The sequence below is a fragment of the Microcaecilia unicolor genome, chromosome 4 (assembly GCF_901765095.1).
Source record: "Microcaecilia unicolor chromosome 4, aMicUni1.1, whole genome shotgun sequence".
Taxonomy (NCBI): Eukaryota; Metazoa; Chordata; class Amphibia; order Gymnophiona; family Siphonopidae; genus Microcaecilia; species Microcaecilia unicolor.
Window position 1 is genome coordinate 158,190,094 of NC_044034.1, and position 22,011 is coordinate 158,212,104.

Here is a 22,011-nt window from a genome sequence, read left to right on the forward strand (position 1 = left end):
ATGGACGTAATCTACTTAGATTTCAGCAAAGCTTTTCACATGGTTCCCCACAGGAGGCTCTTAAATAAACTGGATGGGCTGAAGATAGGACCCGAAGTGGTGAACTGGATTAGGAACTGGTTGACGGACAGAAACCAGAGGGTGGTGGTGAATGGAATTAGCTCGGAGGGAAAGGTGAGTAGTGGTGTGCCTCAGGGATCGGTGCTGGGACCGATTCTGTTCAATATATTTGTGAGTGACATTGCCGAAGGGTTAGAAGGTAAAGTTTGCCTATTTGCGGATGATACTAAGATCTGTAACAGAGTGGACACCCGGGAGGGAGTGGAAAACATGAAAAAGGATCTGAGGAAGCTAGAAGAATGGTCTAAGGTTTGGCAATTAAAATTCAATGCGAAGAAATGCAAAGTGATGCACTTAGGGAATAGAAATCCTCAGGAGATGTATGTGTTATGCGGGGAGAATCTGATAGGTACGGACGGGGAGAGGGATCTTGGGGTGATAGTATCTGAGGATCTGAAGGCGACGAAACAGTGTGACAAGGCGGTGGCCGTAGCTAGAAGGTTGTTAGGCTGTATAGAGAGAGGTGTGACCAGCAGAAGAAAGGAGGTGTTGATGCCCCTGTATAAGTCGTTGTTGCGGCCCCACCTAGAGTATTGTGTTCAGTTTTGGAGGCCGTACCTTGTGAAAGATGTAAAAAGAATTGAAGCAGTGCAAAGAAAAGCTACGAGAATGGTAAGGGATTTGCGTTACAAGACATATGAGGAGAGACTTGATGACCTGAACATGTATACTCTGGAAGAAAGGAGAAACAGGGGTGATATGATACAGACGTTCCAATATTTGAAAAGTATTAATCCGCAAACAAACCTTTTCTGGAGGTGTGAAGGCAGTAGAACGAGAGGACATGAAATGAGATTGAAGGGGGGCAGACTCAAGAAAAATGTCAGGAAGTATTTTTAAACCCCAGCATTTATAGAATATCATGTTGCATAGAAACATAGAAAAATTAAGGCAGATTAAAATTATGTGGCAATCCAGTCTGCCCATCCATACTGTCTATTATCTCTTCCTCTGCTATGTACTTGCCCCAAGCTTGATTAAATTCAGATACAGATTTTGACTCCACCACCTTCACCAGGAAGCTATTCCATTGAATTCATCATCCTTTCTGTGAAGATGTATGTCATTTCCTCAGGTTACTCCTCAGTTTGTCACCTTCATCCTATGCCATCTAATTCCAGAGCTTCCTTTCAATTGAAAGAGACTCGGAGGAACCTCAACATCTCTATCATATCATTCCTCTCCCACCTTTCTTCTAAAGAATACATATTGAAATCTTTAAGTCTGTCCTCATACACTTTATGATGAAGAGCATTGACCATTTTACTAGCTGTCTTCTGGACCGACTCCATCTTGTTGATATCTTTTTGAAGGTGCAGTCTCCAGAACTATACACAGGACTCTACATGAGGTCTCACCAGAGATTTTTACAGAGGCATTATGACCTTTTTCCTGCTGGCCATTCCTCTTCCTATGCTCCTGAGCATCCTTCTGCCTTTTACTATCACCTTATCTACCTGTTTGGCCACCTTAAGACCATTACAAAGAATCTCTCCCAAGTCCCACTCATCTTTCATCCACAGAAGTACTTCACCCCATAACCTGTACTGTCCCCTTGGGTTTTGTAGCCCAAATGCATGACTCTGCATTTTTTAGCATTAAATCTTAGCTACCAATTCTGCGCCACCCTTCAAGTTTGGCTAGGTCCCTCCTCTTTTTAACCACACCATCAGGAATGTCTACTCTTATTGCAGATTTGTAGACATCAATAAACCTTAAGCATTAAAATCCTAAGCACCTCACATAACGGTTTGATAAAAAGAAAGGCTTTCAGTTTCTCAGTAAGGCTCTTGATAAGTTGATAGTGGGGTTTGAGTGTACTGGGGTAATCCTATAAAGCATTTTCTGAGCATAAACTTGATTTTCATTCAGAAAAAAGGTCCTTATAAAATCATCTAAATATACAGTGTAATCATGTTCACTGCATGTAGATGTCCCCTGGGATATAGTTTTGCAGGAACAGAGGTTCCACTGTAATATATTTATGTATTGCATAAAACATCAGATATTTATAGCTTCTTCAGAGCAAGTACAAATTTGTGCATGATAATTTGTGTGCTACCGGTTCTGAAACTGGGAACCCATGGTGCTCATTTTTTAAGCAAATAGATATTATAAGTTGCTAAAAATAAAATCCATCTGCAGAAAAAGTCAAACTCACAATTTCCGAAAGGCAGAATTTGGACTTTTTACCCTGCAAATAGCAAGGGAGGTGCTGGAGGTGTGTTTTGGGTGGAACTAGGTTGAGCCCAAAATTAGGATGTCTTTCAGCGATAATGGACAGGAAGAAACATCTAAGACATAAGTGCCATACATGCTCTCAATCCAGCCATGACCCTCCCAAGTCCACATCCCCCTTGCAGTTGAGCACTATGGAAATTGTTTGCACATTTTGTAGAATACTAAGAACAATTACATGCATGGCTGCTAATTAGTACCAATTAACACCAATAACCAATAATTGGATGTTATAACCAATTAGCTTCTAGTTATTCAATTATGTTACTCATGTAACTGGCCCTATTCTATAACTTGGGTGCACAACTTTGCACGCTGTCAAGTTGGGCACAAAGAGGGTATTTCAAAGCGATTTCAGTGGGCAGGAGCCTCTTTAATGGGACAGTGTCGCTGAACATACCCTGAGACTGTCCAAACAAAAAGTGGGCAGGTCTGGGGCGGCACTGCCGCAAGAGGTTGCAGCGGGAATTTTACAGAGGCGTTGCAAGGGGCAGGAGTGAGGGGGCTGTGCTCCTGCACCCAAAGACCCCACTGGACCACCAGAGATGTAGGTTAGCCTGGGTTCTTATCTCTACGGTTTGGGGGACAGGAGGTCTTGCAGGCAGTGGGGTCTTAGTGGGCTGGGGGAGGGAAGGAGGGGACATTGGTGAGGGGCAAGATGGGGCTCAAGAGTTTTTATTAAAAAAAAAAAAAAAGTTATGGAGCCCTGGCTCGATATTCAGCTGGGGCTGCATAATTCTTATGTGGCCCTGGATGAATATCAGCCAGGCTCGCATTTGCTCCGGCAGTCTGCCTGCCCCAAATTAGCTGGTGACGCTTAGCATTTAAAAAAACACTGCCCACCGCTGGCTCAGTGTCGGGTGGAGAGTTTATAGAATTTTATTTATTTATTTCACAATTCATAAACCGCTGTTTCCTTCATACTAGGCAGTGTACATTTGTAACATACATAATGCATAAAATAAACAAAAATAACTTTAAAACCTTGCTCATAGCATCAAAAGCACACAAACTAAACAGATTTCAAATCAGTAACCAATCCTGTTCACAAATGTTCAGTTAAAAGCCTGGGTAAACAGGAAGGCCTTTAGTGATTTCTGAAACACATTACTGTATCTGTTACATGGGGTAAATGATTAATTCAAATCATTTGCGATGCAAAAAGCCTCTGTTTTTCCATGACATGTTTCTTGAAGGTGGTATGCAAATATTTTATTCAGACTATTAATTAGTGGATATTTATCTAGGTAAAACAAGATTCAGGCTTTGGTTGTTTGGGAGAAAGGTTTACATTTTCTTTGTGACTTGAGACCTGCTTCTTCATCATTTGCATGTTCTCCTTAAAGTCTTTTTTAATAGAGAAAATATAACCTGTGATTGGATTCTATTTCTACTCTGTTCTTTTCCCAGTTTAAGTCATGGGAAATGCTTAATTAGAATATCAGTCATAAAACAGCAGGGATTGTGTAGACCGGATGAGTGTTCCTCTACTAGACAGTACTGGTCATGAAGCGGCAGAAATTCTGTCAAAGGATTAAGTATTCTTGTTATATACATCTGCAGTAATTCTGCAAAAAAGGATGAATATTCATTTAACAAAAGGGACATGAAACAGCAGGAATGAGTGTGTGTGTGTGTGTGGGGGGGGGGGGGGGGGTCACATACACTGGTCCATTTTTAAGGGTCCGTGTGTGGTGTGACTATAGGTGAGCTGGTTCAATGCCTACACATAGGAAGGGTAATTTTCAAAGACATCATTGCAGGTTTAAGAGTACTTTAGGAGCTTTTTACAAAGCAGCAGAAGGGCTATTGCGCAGGTAACACACGCCAAATCAGCACTTACTGCTGGAGTAGCGTGGGCGCCAGTGATAATTCCAAAGTTGGCATGCGCTGGTTCCTGCAGTAGAAAATAATTGCCTATTTTCTACTGTGGGGGGGGGGGGGCATTCCCAGCGTAATCGTCAGCATGGCCATATTGGTGCATACTGCATGATTACCACTTGAGTAGCACATGAGCCTTTACCACTAGGTCAATGGCTGGTGGTAAGGGTTCAGGCCCTAAATAGGCGCACACTTCTTATCATTTTAGCGCACGCCCATTTCCCGGCCCATTGAAAAATGCCATTTTTTTCCAGCCACAGTAAAAAAATGGCCCAGTGAGCGCAAACACACGCACCCACACTACAGCAGGCCACGTTTTACTGCTGCTTAGTAAAATGACCCCTTAGTGATGAATCTATGATTTTATATAATTATCTTGTCAATATGTGCATAAGACTGCTTCCCCCTAATTCTATAAACTCGAGTGCAAAACTGCGACTAGCATGCAAAATTGCATGCGCAAGTCATAGAATAGCACCTAATTTAATTATTTAAGTGGGTGCTAATTGGTTTTAACTGTCAATAATGACCCTTAATTGGCATTAATTTAATTCAATTTGCAGTTAGGTGCTATTCTATAAACTTAAGGCCCAATATTCAGCTGGCAGCAGGCAGCGCTTTTGCCATCTGCCACTGGTGTTAAAACTGGATATTCAATACCGGGCCATTTCTGGCAACTGGCATTAAATATCCTTTTTTTTTTAACCACTAAAAACTTCACCAGCTAAGCTGATATTCAGCGCCAACCAATTAAACGGTTAAACATAAGCCTGCTGGTTATGTGGCCTATTTTAATCACTGAACATAGCTAGTTAAGCACTAAATATCCGTGCCTAACCGGGTATGTTGTGCAATATAGCTAGTTAACAGCTAGCTGCTAAGCGCAGATATTTAACATCAGATAACCAGTTATCTGCAACTAAATACAACGAAAAAGATGTTCCACTCCATGTGGAAACTCAAAAGAGTAAAACCTTTCTTCCCGAGATACATCTTCCGTACCCTAGTACAGTCAATGGTAATAAGTCATCTGGACTACTGTAACACACTATACGCTGGCTGCAAAGAACAGACTATCAAAAAACTCCAAACAGCCCAGAATACCGCAGCCAGACTCATTTGGAAAAACGAAATATGAAAGTTCAAAACCCCTAAGAGAGAAACTTCACTGGCTCCCACTCAAGGAACGCATTGCGTTCAAGATCTGCACGATTGTACACAAAATCATTCACGCAAACACCCCAGTCTACATGCTAAACCTTGTGGACCTGCCTCCCAGAAACGCCATAAAATCAGCCCACAAATTTCGCAATCTGCACTACCCCAGCTGTAAAGGACTGAAATACAAGCTGATACACGCCACCACCTTCTCTTACATGAGCATGCAGTTGTGGAATGCACTACCTACAGCCCTGAAAACTATTGACAAAATAACTAACTTTTGCAAATCTCTGAAGACTTCTCTCTTCAACAAGGCCTACAAAGATAACCCATAGCCTTACAAAACTACCTCACCAACCCAGCCAGTATTATAGTCCACCTTCTATACTATCCTGCATAACATCCTCCTTCTCTCTTCCCTTACTTAAACCTTGTACATTACCAATTGTATCTGATAACCTGGAATGACTATGTCATAACAAAACTCTGTAAGCCACATTGAGCCTGCAAACAGGTGGGAAAATGTGGGATACAAATGCAATAAATAAATATCTGCGATTATGTGCCGATATGCTATGTAACTGATCAGCGGCTGTGTCTGGGTGGTTAAATATTTTGAATATCAGAGGGTTCTATATCATGTAATTGGAAGTGAGGCATTACCACAGGAGTGGCATGGGCGGGTCAAGGGCATTCATTTCAGATGTGCCCAGTAATATAGAATACGGGAGATCCACACTTAATTCAGGTTTCAGTTGATGTAAATTCTCGCACCCAAAATTGGGCGCAGATCTCGGCGCTAAGCACTATCTATAAATGGTGCCAACCTCAATTCATGTCTTCTAATTTTACTATTTTTCCTTGTCTCTGGAAAAGATATGTTTCTATAAGGCATACCCCGCTGAGCCAACCTAAATGCTTGATCTCTGCGACACATCAAAAACACGTAATGGACATAACTCCTTCGCTGCGCAATTCCCTAAATGTGACTGCATCACATGAACTTTATCCTACCACTATATCACTTTGTATCTGTACTCACCGGAGCCGACAGACGCCTCCCGGTACTATGTAAGCCACATTGAGCCTACAAATATGTGTGAAAATGTGGGATACAAATGCAACAAATAAATAAATAGAATAGAACAGAACTAAGTGCTCATTTAGGGATCCTTTTACTAAGCTGTAGTAAAAGGGGGCCTGCGCTATCATCAGCATGTGTTTCTGATGTGCGCCGAAGTCCCCTTTTACTGCAGCGGGTAAAAGGTTGTCCTATTTCTCACACCACTTTCAGGAGGGATCACTTACCGCTACCCATTGAGGTGGCAGTAAAGACTGCGCAAACTGGGCAGTAACTGGACAGTGTGCAGCGCTGCCCAATTACTACCAGGTAAGCATCACCACTACAAGAATAGAATTTTGAAGCACCAGAAATGGAATGCTCTGGGGTGGGAACGACCGCTGGGTTCTTGCAGTAGCCCAGCGATAGTTCTGGATTGGGATGTGGCAAGCTTGTTGCCGCACTACAACCTTTTAGTAAAGGAGTCCCTAATTTTTGTGTCCAAATTTGGGCTCCATTTACTGAATTTTAGTCCATCATTTATACACATACGCCTACATACAGGAATAGAAAGTGCGTGTCTTCTTGGCACCTCATATACCTTTATGCAAATAAACCCTGAGGTAATTTTATAATAGTTGTTTCATAAGCATAGCAAGGCCTTTACACATGAACAATCCTTTATTAAATTATTCCCTTAGAGTGCTGTCAAGCTGACATCTTTCATGGGCATTAAACAAGAAAATTCAAAGAAGGCAATTTTCAAACTCATCTACCTGTTAAATTATGATTTACCTGACTGTCTAGAGATTGTCCATCCTCTTTCCAGCTAAAAATTAATGTGGTCTTCTATCGTCATACTGCAAGAAGGTGTCCCCAGAGTTGTGTTTCACCAGAGGAGGAAAACAATGCTTTCACAACTAGATTTACAAACGTACTGCTTCTTTAGCATGTCTTAAAACATTTTTTTTAATTACAGGTCCCATTTAATGTAATGGGACATAAGTGCTAAGAGGGATGGCATTTGTTAGTGCATATTCAGTTGTTAGGGCTGCTTAAATCATTTAGATGCCCTTTTACTGAAGTGTGGTAAGTTTTTGCACTAACCATGATTTAAAAGCAAATATTAACATGCAGTAAGTGTAAGGGATGTGTGGTAATTGTTTGGGGTGTATCCAGCATCTTCTCTGAAGTTATCACACTGAAATATTCTTTACTGTCCATTGAGATTGCTTGAAATTAGTGTGACTGCACTTACTGTCTCCTCCTGAGGGGGTGATAAGTGCACATGTGCTAACTGCACAAGTGACAGTACACAGCAAATACCTTGCACTAATTGTAGTATACAGTCTATGCCCATTTTCTTTCCATAATATGCCCAGTTCTCACCATCTAACACAGCATGCACTTAACGTGCAAATTAGTGCACGCTGCCATGCACCACTATAATAACTATCACACTTATGTGGTAGCAGCACATATTAAATTTGCAGATTTACCCATGGATTCTACATAGCATGCTTAGCGTGCTGTGCTGAAATCCAAGCATATTCTGTAACGACACGTATTACTTAATTGGCTTAACAAGCTAATCAGCGTTGTTAAAAGCATTTAACAAGCAATTTAACTAATTGGCAATAATTAGAATTTACATGCATAACTTGCTAAGCGTGTTCTGTAACGCACTGTGCCTAAATTCTAATGCGCACAGGCAAAAGGGGGCATGGTTATTGGTGGGGAAATGGGCATTCGTGGTTGTTCCAAAATTTACATGCATTGATATAGAATATGGCCCAATGTGCCTAAATCTACACATCAGGATTTACGCCACATTTTCATTGGTGTAAATAAAGGCGCATAGTTTTAGGCACTAGGATATCAATTAGGCATATTCTATATATCGTGCATAAATATAAGAGCCCCTTATAGAATACGCTTAGGCGGAAATGTTTTCTGCACAGATTTTCTAGGCGCTATAATATAGAATTTTCCCCTTACTGTTTGCTTCAGCAATGTCACACCCATTAACCTATGAAGTAATGCATTTTAGTCAATTTGGGTCCCTTTTACTAAGCTGTGTTAGGCTCACACTAACTGAATACTAAAAATATTTGAAATATTTTTTGAGGGGAAGTGTCTGAGGGTGGAGAGTGGGTGTTCCTGCATTAATCAGTCAGCACAGCTACATTAGCGCAGGAATAGCACGAGTCCTTATCGCCTACAAAATGGGTGACATTAAATGCACATATGCTAATTTGGCAAAATGGCCGTGCACTAATGGCAATATTTGTGCATGACACTATACCATAAATAACTTCCACTGCACTGTAAAAAGCAATCTTTGTATTGGTCCAAAATCGTGCTCCCTCTTTTATCAATTGTGACAATCAAGGAGGAAAAAGCCTCAAAGTGCCTGGGTCTATTACGATCCCACCAGCCACTAGTCAATCCCATTGACCAATTTCTTAGTCTTAAAGGGATCTGATCTTTATCATAGGCAAAAAACCTCCCTTGTGTCACAAGTGCATGCAGAACAGAACTGCTTTTCTGGGCATCTTTCTCTTTGATCCTGCCTCTGCAAAGGTTGCTGCACTGCTTCAGCTAACTCATAGTCTGCATACACCACGTCATGAGTGTTAATCAAGCAAAAAGAGAACTTAGCTTGTGTTGGATTATCAGTTGAAATCCACGGTTGCCTCATTCCAGTTTCCCCCGACCGATGATGGCCAGCGCTTCACTGTGCTATTTGACAGCTTGTAGCTTCTTCAGGGTCCGCATGGGGATTAGATTTAACGAAAGCTTCTCCAGCTTAGTTAACCGACACACAGCTACTCCCACTACCGCTAAAAAAAAGTTCTAGAATATTAGTGCATGTACACACAACCTAATGGGATAATAAACTTCAAGATGACTATCCAGCTTATTTTCGAAAGAGAAAGACGCCCATATTTCGACCAAAATCGGGAGATGGGCGTCTTTCTCCCGTGGGCGTCCAAATTGGTATAATCAAAAGCCGATTTTGGGCGTCTTCAACTGCAATCTGTCACGGAAACGGCCAAAGTTGACGGGGGCGTGTCGGAGGCGTGGTGAAGGCGGGACTGGGGCGTGTTTATCGACCGAGGAGAGATGGGCGTCCTCGGCCGATAATCGAAAAAAGAAAGGCGTTTTTAGCATGAATTTGGGTCACTTTTTTGGACCTTTTTTTCACGAACAAGTCCCAAGAAAGTGCCCTAAATGACCAGATGACCACCGGAGAGAATCGGGGATGACCACCCCTGACTCCCCCAGTGGTCACTAACCCCCTCCCACCAAAAAAAAACAACTTTAACAACTTTTTTTCCAGCCTGTATGCCAGTCTCAAATGTCATACCTAGCTCCATCACAGCAGTATGCAGGTCCCTGGAGCAGTTGTTAGTGGGTGCAGTGGACTTCAGGCAGGTGGACCCAGGCCCATCCCCCCCCCCCCCACCTGTCACACTTTTGGTGGTAAATGGGAGCGCTCCAAACCACCCCCAAAACCCACTGTACCCACATCTAGATGCCCCCCTTCAGGCATAAGGGCTATGGTAATGGTGTAGAATTGTGGGCAGTGGGTTTTGGGGGGGATTTGTGGGGCTCAGCACCCAAAGGAAGGGAGCTATGGACTTCAGAGGTAGTTAACTGTTTATTTTAAATTGTTACGTGCTCCCTAGGGTTGCGAGTTGGTGTCCTGGCATGTGAGGGGGACCAGTGCACTATGAATCCTGGCCCCTCTCAGAAACCAATGCCTTTGATTTGGTCATTTTTGAGCTGGGCGCCTTCGGTTTCCATTATTGCTGAAAATCGAAACTGCCCAGCTCAAATCCGCACAAATCCGATGCATTTGCCTGGCACAAACCTTATTATCGGAAAAAAGATGGCCGCCCATTTTTTTTTGAGAATACGGTTTACCCCGCCCCTTCACGTACCCGTTCTCAGAGATAGTCGCCCATGGAGATGGGCGTTCGCATTCGATTATGCCCCTCCACATCAAAATTACAAAGTTTGTTTACTTTATTTATTTTTTGTCTATTAGATTGTAAGCTCTTTGAGCAGGGACTGTCCTCTATGTTTGTGCAGCGCTGCGTATGCCTTGTAGCGCTATAGAAATGCTAAATAGTAGTAGAATAATAAAGCTACTACACATCCACACTTCCTGTACAGAATATATTAAATCACTGTGGGTTTCTTTTACAAAGCCATGATAGCGTTCCCGTGTGGCAAATGAGAAGAAGCCCATAGGATTTGAATGGGTTTTCTCTCATTTTCTGCACCGAGAAACCATAGCGTGGTTTGTAAAAGAAACCCCTAAGTATTTAATTGCATCTGCTCCTAACTCAAGTTTTACTGGTCTAACATTATATGATGTATTTTACTTTCTGTTAATATATTTTGAACGTGTTCATTCTTTTCTGATTGTTATGTAAGCCACATTGAACCTGAATTCTACTCGGGCTCATGTAGGATATAAATGTCATCAATCAATCAATCAATAAATCAATCAATAAAATAAATAAGCAATTGAAAGCTCAGATCTCCCGATAGGGGAGTTTACAATAATTTTTCTACCCTCTACCACACTGGGGGCTCTGTTTACTAAGCTGCGTTATAGGCGCATTAACCATGTACATGCATTAACAGTGTATGTGCCTATAATATCCTTATAGGCGCCTACACGGTTAGCACGCACACTAATTGTAGGCGCATTAAAAACGCTAACCTGCCTTAGTAAACATGGCCCTGGGAGTCAAATAGTTTATGGCCATTAATACCAAAAATAGAGGGCCTCTTTTACAAAGCAACAATAAGCACAACACAGGCTTACCGCTCGCTAAAAAAGAAGTAGCCCGGCAGTAGTTCCCACTCCCAGCACGTCATATCCTGCACTACAAAAATATTTTTATTTTTGTAGTGCCGGTGTGTACCTAGCAGTAATTGGACAGTGCTGCACGCCGCCTGGTTACCGCTGGGTCAGCGCGGTAGCCCTTACTGATGGTGGTATGGGCTCCCTCCCAAAATGGCTTCACCTGCTGCACAGTCATTTCCTGAATACAAGAAAGACTTACCTTTTACCCACAGTGGTAAAAGGGGCCTCGGTGCGTGTAAAAATCACATACCAATGCCAGTGCAGGTCCCCTTTTGCTGCAACTTCATAAAAGGGGCCTGCAAAAAGGCCATTTTTCTGCTGCAGTAAAAATTGCTTTAGCACATGCAAAAAACCTATGCAAGGGCCATATTTTACTGCAATTTAATAAAAGGGCCCCATGGAGGGGCATAATCGAATGGGGCGCCCAAGTTTTCCTGAGGGTGTCCTCGCAGGACGGCCCCGCGAAGGGGCGGGGAAACCCATATTATCGAAACAAGATGGGTGTCCAGCTTTCGTTTCGATAATATGGTCGGGGACGCCCAAATCTCAACATTTAGGACGACCTTAGAAATGGTCAACCTAAATGTTGAGATGGTCGACCTTAGAGATGGTTGTCCCCAATTTTCGGCCATAATGGAAACCGAGGACGCCCATCTCAAAAATGACTAAATCCAAACCCTTTGGTTGTGGGAGGAGCCAGAATTTGTAGTGCACTGGTCCCCCTGACATGTTAGGAAACCAACTGGGCACCCTAGGGGGCACTGCAGTGGACTTCACAAATTGCTCCCAGGTGCATAGCTCCCTTACCTTAGGTGCTGAGCCCCCCCAAAAACCCACTCCCCACAACTGTAAAATACTACCATAGCCCTAAGGGGTGAAGGGAGCACCTACATGTGGGTACAGTGGGTTTTTATTGAACCAAATATGTCAAATAAACTGAAAACAGCTGAAAATCAGGACAAAAACCCAAAGAAACCAAAAAGTAAACATTCTTTGCCCTATACACATCCCTAATTGCTAACAATGGGGCTGTTTCACAAAATCTGAATCTGAGCTTGTGATTGTCTATGTCTCCATGTAAGTTTTTATGCATGTTAACCTGTTACCTGTTTTGGATAAAGGTGGGCTAGGAATAAGATAAATAAATAAAAGGGCATTAAGGAGTCCTTTTATAAAGCTGCAGCAAAAGGAGGACTGTGCTAGCATTGGCATGTGTTTTTGATGTGTGTTGAGGCCTCCTTTTACCACAGTGGGTAAAAGGCAGGTCTTTGTTTTTTTCAGAAAATGGTTGTGCGTCAAGTGAAGCACTTGCCGCATGGCCATATCGGGAGGAAGCACTTACCGCCACCCATTGAAGTGGCAGTATGGGCTCCCACGCTAACCGGGCGGTAACCGGGTAACGTGCAGCACTGCCCGATTACTTCCAGGTACATACCAGCACTACAAAAATACAAATATTTTTTGTAGCGCCAGAGTTGGCAAGTGCTGGGGTGGGAACTACTGCTGGGCTACTGTGGTAGCCCAGCGGTACTTCCCTTTTAGCGAGTAGTAAGCCTGCATTAGGCTTACCGCCACTTTATAAAAGTGCCCCTAAGCCCCAACATGCACTTAATGTGCAAGAAAACATGTACTGCAAAGCAAGTTAAAGTGTTTTGCAGTAATTTCCCCTTTTCCACATGACAACTGTGCATTATTTATTTTAAAATATATTTTGGGGGGACAGGGCATGTCATTGGCAGGGAATGGGCATGGAAACGTTATCCAGCTAGAGTATTCTTTTAAGTGCATGCTTACCCCTGGATTCTATACAGCACAACTTAAGTTGCATGTTCAAATCCAGTCATATTCTGGATTTGCGAGCGTAGCTTAATTAGTTAACAGGCTAATCAGTGCTGATAATTGCCACTTAATTATTGATATTAATTGTTATTATACCTTATGCGCAGAACAGTCCAAGCATATTCTAACATGATGCATGCAAATTCTAAGTCGCACAGTTGAAAAGGGGCGTGTCCATGGGCATGGAATAGGCAGGTCATGGGTGTTTCTAAAATCTATGTGCCTGGTTATAGAATACACCCAGTCTGGGGATGGTAGCATGGAATGCTACAACTATTCGGGTTTCTGCCAGGTACTTGTGACCTGCATTGGCCACTGTTGGAAGCAGGATACTGGGCTAGATGGACCATCGGTCTGACCCAGTATAGCTATTCTTATGTTCTTACACCACGTTTTATTTGGTGTAACTGCCTGCAACTAAATTAGTCTTGCAGATGGGTGCTTTGCATATTATTATTCCAATTCTTGTGTTCCGCCTATACTTTATAGAATATGTTTTGGTGTATTTCATTTTGGCACCAATTTTTTAGGTGTGATATATAGAATCTAGTCCTAAGTGGATAACACTGACAGTACTGGAGTACTTATTACTCCTAAATAGGAGGCAGTCCTGCTTATAATTGAAAGAGAAAAACGCCTATATTGCGACCAAAATCGGGAGATGGGCATCTTTCACCCATGGGCGCCCAAATCGGTATAATCGAAAGCCGATTTTGGGCGTTTCCAACTGCAATTCATCGTGGAAACGGGTAAAGTTGACGGGGGCATGCTGGAGGCGTGGTGAAGGCGGAACTGTGGCGTGGTTATCGGCCGAGGAGAGATGGGCGTTTTTAGCTGATAATCGAAAAAAAAGCCGTTTTTTACCGTGATTTTGGGTCACTTTTTGTGGACCCTTTTTTTCACGAACAAGTCCCAAAAAAGTGCCCCAACTGACCAGATGACCACTGGAGGGAATCAGGGATGACCTCCCCGGACTCTCCCAGTAGTCACTAACCAAAAAAAACCCACTTTAAAAACTTTTTTCCAGCCTCTATGCCAGCCTCAAATGCCGTACCCACCTCCATGACAGCAGAATATGTTCTATCCTGGTTCTGATGTGGCTCTCGGGTGAGTGTGACACCTTTTCTGTTATGCGCACTGCAGAGTCACATCAGCAATGCATTGTGGTGGGTGTAGGGTATTAGGCTCCGTGATTCCACTAGCTTGTGGCAAATGCTCATGATTTTGGTAGTTGGTAGGCTCTACTCCCATGGTGCTTTTCCCCCTGCTTACTGGGTCAGAGTGTGCCCTGTTTTGTTTCCGGTAGTCCATGAGGTAGTGGCCATTTTTGTAAGCCAGTTTTAGATCCTTTTCACGTGTTAGCCACGTTACAGAACTTAGTTCTTACCTTGAATGTGGCTGAAAGAGGGCATTGTACACCATTCTGCCAGCTCTGACCTACTGCTCATCTCAGTACCAGGGAGACTCGTTGCCAGTGGGGCACAACCTCTGATCTGCAGTTAACTGTGAGTAAGCGTGCTTATTCCAATAAAGGACGTTTTCGGAGAGATTAGTCTTCAGGTGTCAACTGGTGTGCCAATGTTATATAGCAGCAACAAGTCCTAGAGGCCTGCCTATATGCAGGTCCCTGGAGCACTTTTAGTGGGTACCACAGTGCACTTCAGCCAGGCAGACCCAGGCCCATCCCCCCTACCTATAACACTTGTGCTGGTAAATGGGAAGCCTCCAAAACCCACTGCACCCACATGTAGGTGCCCCCTTCACCCCTATGAGCTATGGTAGTGTTGTACGTTTGTGGGTAGTGGGTTTTGGGGGAGGGGGAGGGGGGTTGGGTGTTCAGCACCCGTGGTAAGGGAGCTATGCATGTGGGAGCGTTGTCTGAAGTCTACCGCACTGACCTCTAGGGTGCCCAGTTGGTGTCCTGGCATGTCAGGGGGGCGAGCGTACTACGAATCCTGGCCCCTCCCACGACCAAATGGCTCGGATTAGGACATTTTTGAACTGGGCATTTTTAGTTTCCATTATCGCTAAAAAAAAACACCCAGCTGAAAAACGTCCATTTTTTCGAAAATACGGTCTGTCCCGCCTCTTCACGTACCCGTTTTCGGACATAGACGCCCATGGAGATAGACGTCAGACTCAGAAGAAACTTTCGGCGCCAACTTTAGTGGAAGAAATGAAAGGACCTCGGCTTGGCTGGCGGGGGTCCCCCGCCAGCTGACGGAATTCTTTTAAAGGCAGCCGGTAGCGGCAGGAGGACGCGGACCTCGGCTGGCGGGGGTTGGGGTCCCCCGCCAGCGAAGGTAGGCGACAGCAACGGAGGGGGAGGGTTGGCAGCAGTAGGAGGGTCCAGGGCGAAATCTGCGGGGGCCCAGGCCCCTGAGGCCCCACGCAGATACGCCCCTGCAGTATAGAGTAGTAAATATCCAGATGCACATGCAAATTTTAATGAGACCCAATTATCAATAATTGGTTGTTAGCACCAAAATTTGACCCCTTCCTTTCTGAGCACACTACCAAAACCCTTATCCACACTCTTATCACCTCTCACTTAGACTACTGCAACTTGCTTCTCAGAGGTCTCCCACTAAACCACCTCTTCCCCCCTTCCCCCCCTTCAATTTGTTCAAAATTCTGCTGCACAGCTTATATTCTGCCAGTCCCGCTATGCTCATATTAGCCCTCTTCTCAAGTCATTTCATTGGCTCCCTATCTGTTTCCACATACAGTTCAAACTCCTCTTATTGACTTACAAGTGCATTCACTCTGCAGCTCCTCAGTATCTCTCCACTCTCTCTCTCTCCCTACACTCCTCCCCGGGAACTCCGTTCTTTGGGTAAATATCTCTTATCTATACCCTTCTCCTCCACTGTCAACTCCAGACTCTGTTCCTTTTGTCTTGCTGCACCGTACACCTGGAATAGACTTCCTAAGTCAGTAAATTAAGCTCCATCTGTGGCCGTCTTCAAATCTAGGCTAAAAGCATAGGCGTAGACTGGGGGGGGCGAGGGGGGGCAGTGCCCCCCCAAACGACGCGAGGCGCTGCCGCGCCATTAGTTAAAAAAAAAAAAAGTTTAAAAAAAAAAAAAAACACATGCAGGCACGCGCTCCTCTCCGTCCGATTGGCTTCCCTGCCCTCTCTATCTGCGTCCCGCCTTCCTCTGACGTCATTTCCTTTCAGGCGGGACGCAGACAGAGAGGGCAGGGAAGCCAAGCGGACGGAGAGGAGCGTCTCCGTCTACTCCTCTCTCTTCCTCCTGTATAATTATAGTACAGCAAGAGGCCCTCACTGGATGCCCACCGGAAGGGTGGAAGGCCAGATTTTAGGACTCAGGCTGTAAAAATACCAGCTAGGTTTAAAAATCTATGACTGGCTGAGCAAGGACGTGCTTTACCTGTAAGTTAATATGTGTCCCCGCTTGGGATCCATCCACTGGAATAGTGGTGGGTCAATTTACATATCTTAAACAGCTTAAACTGCTAAAAGGCACTGACTAGGCCTCATTAGAATTTGGTGTGACATTCAAAAGCAGTGCAAAAGCCAAAGATCAAGGAATTGATGGCTAAAATCCTAACCCAGATCACAAAATGATATGAACCTAATATATCCAAATTTAGATATCTTCATAAAAAAGTTGTTTTGTTCATGTTTTGATGTTTGGATGTCCGTATGTAAGGAAGTGTTTACAAAAAGGGAAGTTGCACAACAAGTTGCAATACTAAAACGGAAGAGCACCTGGTCGGAGGTCATGACTCATAGATTAAGCAATATTAGAGAAAAAAATCCCTCTCCATAGACTTGTATAGTGGCCAAATTGTATAAAAGCAGGGTGCATGCAAGCCCTCGGGAGAACTTTTCTCCAACGCCTCGGAAGCAGCAGAGCTCCGGTCAGCTGAATCCAGAATTTGCCTGATGAATGTACCTGATTAAAGTCTGATATGCAAATAAACTCTTCATTCTAAATGATGGTTTGTGGGCTTCACTTAATGATGAAAGGCTGTAAGTACAAATGCTTTTGCTACATCAGGCTATCATTCGCTGCATTATATAACCTGTAGCCTAAATCCAGTTTGTCATAAGGCTGGTATCTATTCCTTGCCAGTGCTGAGAGGCGGACTAATGCCGGTATTTGAGACCTAACGTCTCTCTCAGTGGCAATTCCTTCCAAAACCTCATAACTCCTGGATTACCCCAGTACTAGTGTTATTTACAGATGGAGTCAGATTGAGGTCACTCTAGCCTTCTTGGGGGGCTCGGGACCCCCCCATTTCTCAACACTCCCTCCCTCCGGCGCAGGCAGCAGTCTTTTCCAGCGTTCCTGGCAGCGGTAGCGTTGTACACGCTGCCTTTGGCTCTGCCCCGAAGCCTTCTCTTCAAGTTCCTGTTCCCGCATAGGTGGGAACAGGAACTTGAAGAGAAGGCTTCCGGGGCAGACCGAAGGCAGCGTGTATATCGCTACAGCTGCCAGGAACGCTGGAAAAGACTGCTGCCTGCACCGGAGGGAGGGAGGAAGAGAGGGGGTAAACGGAGTCACCATCTTGGACCTCGCGCGGGGGGGAGGGGTGGGGAGCAGAGGGAAGGAGCAGGAGATGGATGGGACTGGGAGGGTGGGAAGCAGTGGGAAGGAGCAGGAGATGGATGGGACTGGGAGGGTGGGAAGGAGCAGGAGATGGATGGGACTGGGAGGGTGGGAAGCAGTGGGAAGGAGCAGGAGATGGATGGGACTGGGAGGTGGGAAGCAGTGGGAAGGAGCAGGAGATGGATGGGACTGGGAGGGGTGGGAAGGAGCAAGAGATGGATGGGACTGGGAGGGGTGGGTGGGGAGCAGAGGGAAGGACCAGGAATTGGATTGGACTGGGAAAGGAGGTGAGCAGAGGGAAGGAGCAGGAGATGGATGGGACTGGGAGGGGTGGGGAGCAGCGGGAAGGAGCAAGAGATGGTTGGGACTGGGAGGGGTGGGGAGCAGAGGGAAGGAGCAAGAGATGGATGGGACTGCGAGGGGTGGGGAGCAGAGGGATGGACCAGGAGATGGATGGGATTTGGAGAGGTCAGGCACAGCAGAGGGAAGGAGCAAGAGATGGATGGGACGGAGGGATGGTGAGCAGAGGGAAGGAACAGAAGATGGATGGGACTGGGAGGGGTGGGGAGCAGAGGGAAGGAGCAAGAGATGGATGGGACTGGGAGGGTGGGGAGCAGAGGGAAGCCTACTGGAAAGAAGACACTGCATAAAACAGAAGACACTGGGATCAAAGCGAATAGAAAAACTACATGATCAGACAACAAAGGTAAATAAAAGTTTATTTTATTCATAATTTATTAATTGAAATGTCAGCTTTTTGAAATGTGCATCTGTGATATTTTGCCTGTAAATTTCATTTCCTTCCTCCATATTAGCATATTCATTTGCATATGTATATATGCAAATGATATGCTAATATGCTCCGCCCATTTTTTTCCCCCCCCCCCCCCCCCCCCCCGAATGAAACAGTCAAACTACGCCTATGGCTAAAAGCCCATCTTTTTTGAAGCTCCTTTTAACTGCTAACACCTATTCACTTGATCAGTCCCCTTGTCTGTTGTATCATTCTCACCTTAAAGTAATTCCCCTTATCTCTTATTTGTCCTGTTTGTCTTGATTAGATTGTAAGCTCTGTCAAGCAGGGACTGTCTCTTCATGTTAAAGTGTATAGTGCTGCATTTGACTAGTAGCGCTATATAAATAAGTGTGTAGTGCTGCGTTCATATAGTAGCATTATAGAAATGATAAGTAGTAGTAGTCATTATCCAGTTTTTGGAGTGTGCATCCTTAGTTGCCATATATAGAATCCTAGGGACAATCTTCCTAGCTATGCTACAATCTTTCTATCTTTACCAGTGCAAAAATTTAAATGATTTAGCCCATCAGCTGAAAGCAGAAATTCCAGTTCCTAAATGCTGCTGTTATTGTTACAATAAGCAGGTGAGTTCCAGTTGATATACACTTGTTTTAAAATAGGATATAAATTATTATATCATTAGTGTCAGAATGAAAGAATAGTATCATATCAAGATGAAATTATGGAAAATGTTTAAGCAAAGAGTGCTGGCAGATGCTAAGCTAAAGCTTTCAAGATATAAATGAACAACAAAGAAAAGAATCATAAGAATATTTTATTTGCTACTGAACTTTTAATTTTGTAATTATCTTTACAAACAGTCATCAACTTTACACATAGGCTGAGCGAGATGAAGTATTCTTAATATAATCATTGTCACTCTCACTCGCTCACTCTCACTGTTTTCTTACTGAATCTCATTATACAAGAAGCTGTGGGTTAGGCATAAACCTGATATGTTCTAAATAATTAGGATAAATCTTCCACATCATCTGAAATGCTGGAATAAATTCTCAGCCCTCAATAGTATCCCAGCGCAATGAAATAACTCAAATCAACACTTAACAACCATTTATATTATGGTGGATCATAAGAAGTTGCCCATCTCAAAGAGTTTAATTTATATCAGAAAACAACTCTCACCACAAATCGTCATCAGTCCTCATCTTATGTTCAAATCCAAAGTCATATTCAATTTTGCTAGCAACTCATTATCATCACAAGATAAGTCCAAAAAATTCCAAATACGATCTTATTTTTCATTTAATATAGCCTTCAATCAAAATAGAATATAGGTAACCTGCTGCCAACATGAGTCTTTTTTTCACCATTTTTTGTGTCAGAGGAGATGGTCACCTTGAGACCGCGTGAACAAGCATTAGAGCCTATGTCCCACAGCAAAGAACAAGGCAACCCCAGTTAAAGGGGTGGGGGCACCCATAAATGAGCCGATGGCCAATGAAGCAAGGCAGGCAAGGGAGAGACGGAAAAAGGGGGGATGGAGGGCTAGGGCAATAGGAACCAAAGGAGAAAAAAAAAGAGTTTGGTAGGTAGATGAGAAGTAAGGGGTTAAGAACTAGGGGGAAGGGACAACTAAGAGGCAGAGCATAGGACAAAGGGAAGGAGAAAAGAAGTCAAGGAGGAGAGGAGGACAGAGAAGCTAGAGCAGGACAGAGCTTTGGGGTGTCCACAACAATTGAGGATTCATTTCTTGGGCTGTAGCTGTTAGTTTAGTACAGTCAGAGTAGGATTCACAGCACATTGCCAGTTAAGAGAGCAGGGTTAACTGTTAAAGTCTGATAATTAAGTCAAAATTGAAGTTGTTAAAGTTATTGCCAGATGTTGGCGGCTACTTGAGGTGGAATGAACATTGGGACAGTGATGTCTCCTGGCTTACATGGTCGGGACGCCATGGACATTGAATGTTGAAAGGTGGTAGCGGCCTTTCCTTGGACAGGATAGGCCAGAGAACAACGGGTGCCTGTGATAGCACATAACGAGCAAACAGGGTGCTTGGATGGGAACACCTGTAAGACGCAAAAGAGCACACTTAGGGAAGGCTGAGTACCCTATGAGGAGACAGATAATTCAGGTTTTGCAAGTTATTGAATTGTGTTTGAATGTACATGAAGCTTTGTGATTTGCATTTCCTGGCTGTGGCCTTAATAAATCCCACATTCTCTCAAAAGTGAGTCCTATGTTGTTTTTGTATCAAGGAGAACAGCGGAGTGAGTATTAAGTGCCCAATTTTTGCCTTTTAAGCTGTGGTAAGCATGCACTAGTGTTTATCACAACTTAGTAAAAGGAGCCTTTAATGTTCAGTTACTGACAAGACATTTTCTTTTGACCTTTATTGAAAAAAAGGCACAACAGATGCGCCCATGTGCCTTTCCTACACAGGCATGCTGTTACAAAATTACCCTCAATATATCATTTTTGAAAGGAGAAAGAAACTTCTTTTACTTTCCAGTGTGTACCTCATTCCTCTGTTCAAATTATTTTCATCTGTTTTAGGAGTTTTAGAACTTTTCTCAGTTAAGTTCAATTTAGACTATTATACGAGCACCATTATGGTTATCCAATCACCATTATTCCTCTTCCAAGACTGGCACCGAGAATAAGGACCTCCTCAAATTTTTTTTGTCACTGGTCAAAGCTACTATGCTACAACAAAGACAACCCAAGCTACAGGCATAGCCGGAAGACAACCATAGAGCATGAAATATTGTAAAACAGCCAGATGGATCTCTGATGGGTGGTATCACCAATCCTAATAAACTTGTAACCTGAGCATATGGGAGGTGAGTACCCCCTTACAGGACCAGCAAGAGAACTGATTATTCTCCATGTTGGACAGTGTAGTGGATGCAAAGTTTGGTCACTAAAAAAAAAACAAAAAAACCACAACAACAACAACAAAAAAACACTCAAAGCATTATACTACTATGGTTTCTGAAATGATGGAAAAGACCAACATAATGGAAAGCAGAAAGGCATGCACTGTGAAATAGAAGAAAACAAGGGACATTAGAAAGCTTTAGTCTCCGAAGGATTCAGCAAGAGCCATAAGTTTCAACAAACAATGAAGATAAATGCAGTAAAATGAGTTATGCTATTCTCACAAATATCTGATAAAGCAGTACAAATACAGATTCTCATTATGCATGCATTTTATATGTTAATTCTAGCTAATACTGTTATTGTAAATATTTGCTCACCTCTACTTTCTCTCAATGAAAATAAATTAGATCTCATGAACAGTGAAGAAGTGAAAGTCCCTGCTGCCAAAAGCTATTTATCTACAGGTCAGATATACAGCACAGAGCCAGAATCTGGGATTTGATACACCATCTACTAAGCTAAATTTACCAGATGATTCATTAGTTCTATGAGTCAAAGCATTTTTCTTTGCACTAACAATATAATTAAAACAAAAGATTTATTGAGACTA

General features: G+C 43.5%; 1 long non-coding RNA gene across 1 annotated transcript; it reads right to left on the bottom strand.

The window, feature by feature from the left end:
- Positions 1-1,494: 1,494 nt before the first annotated feature.
- Positions 1,495-21,306, bottom strand: LOC115469350. Its single transcript, XR_003941993.1, has 3 exons — positions 21,295-21,306; positions 12,085-12,087; positions 1,495-1,573 (listed from the first exon to the last, which is right to left on the bottom strand). It is a non-coding gene; the product is annotated as an uncharacterized LOC115469350 (long non-coding RNA).
- Positions 21,307-22,011: the final 705 nt, after the last annotated feature.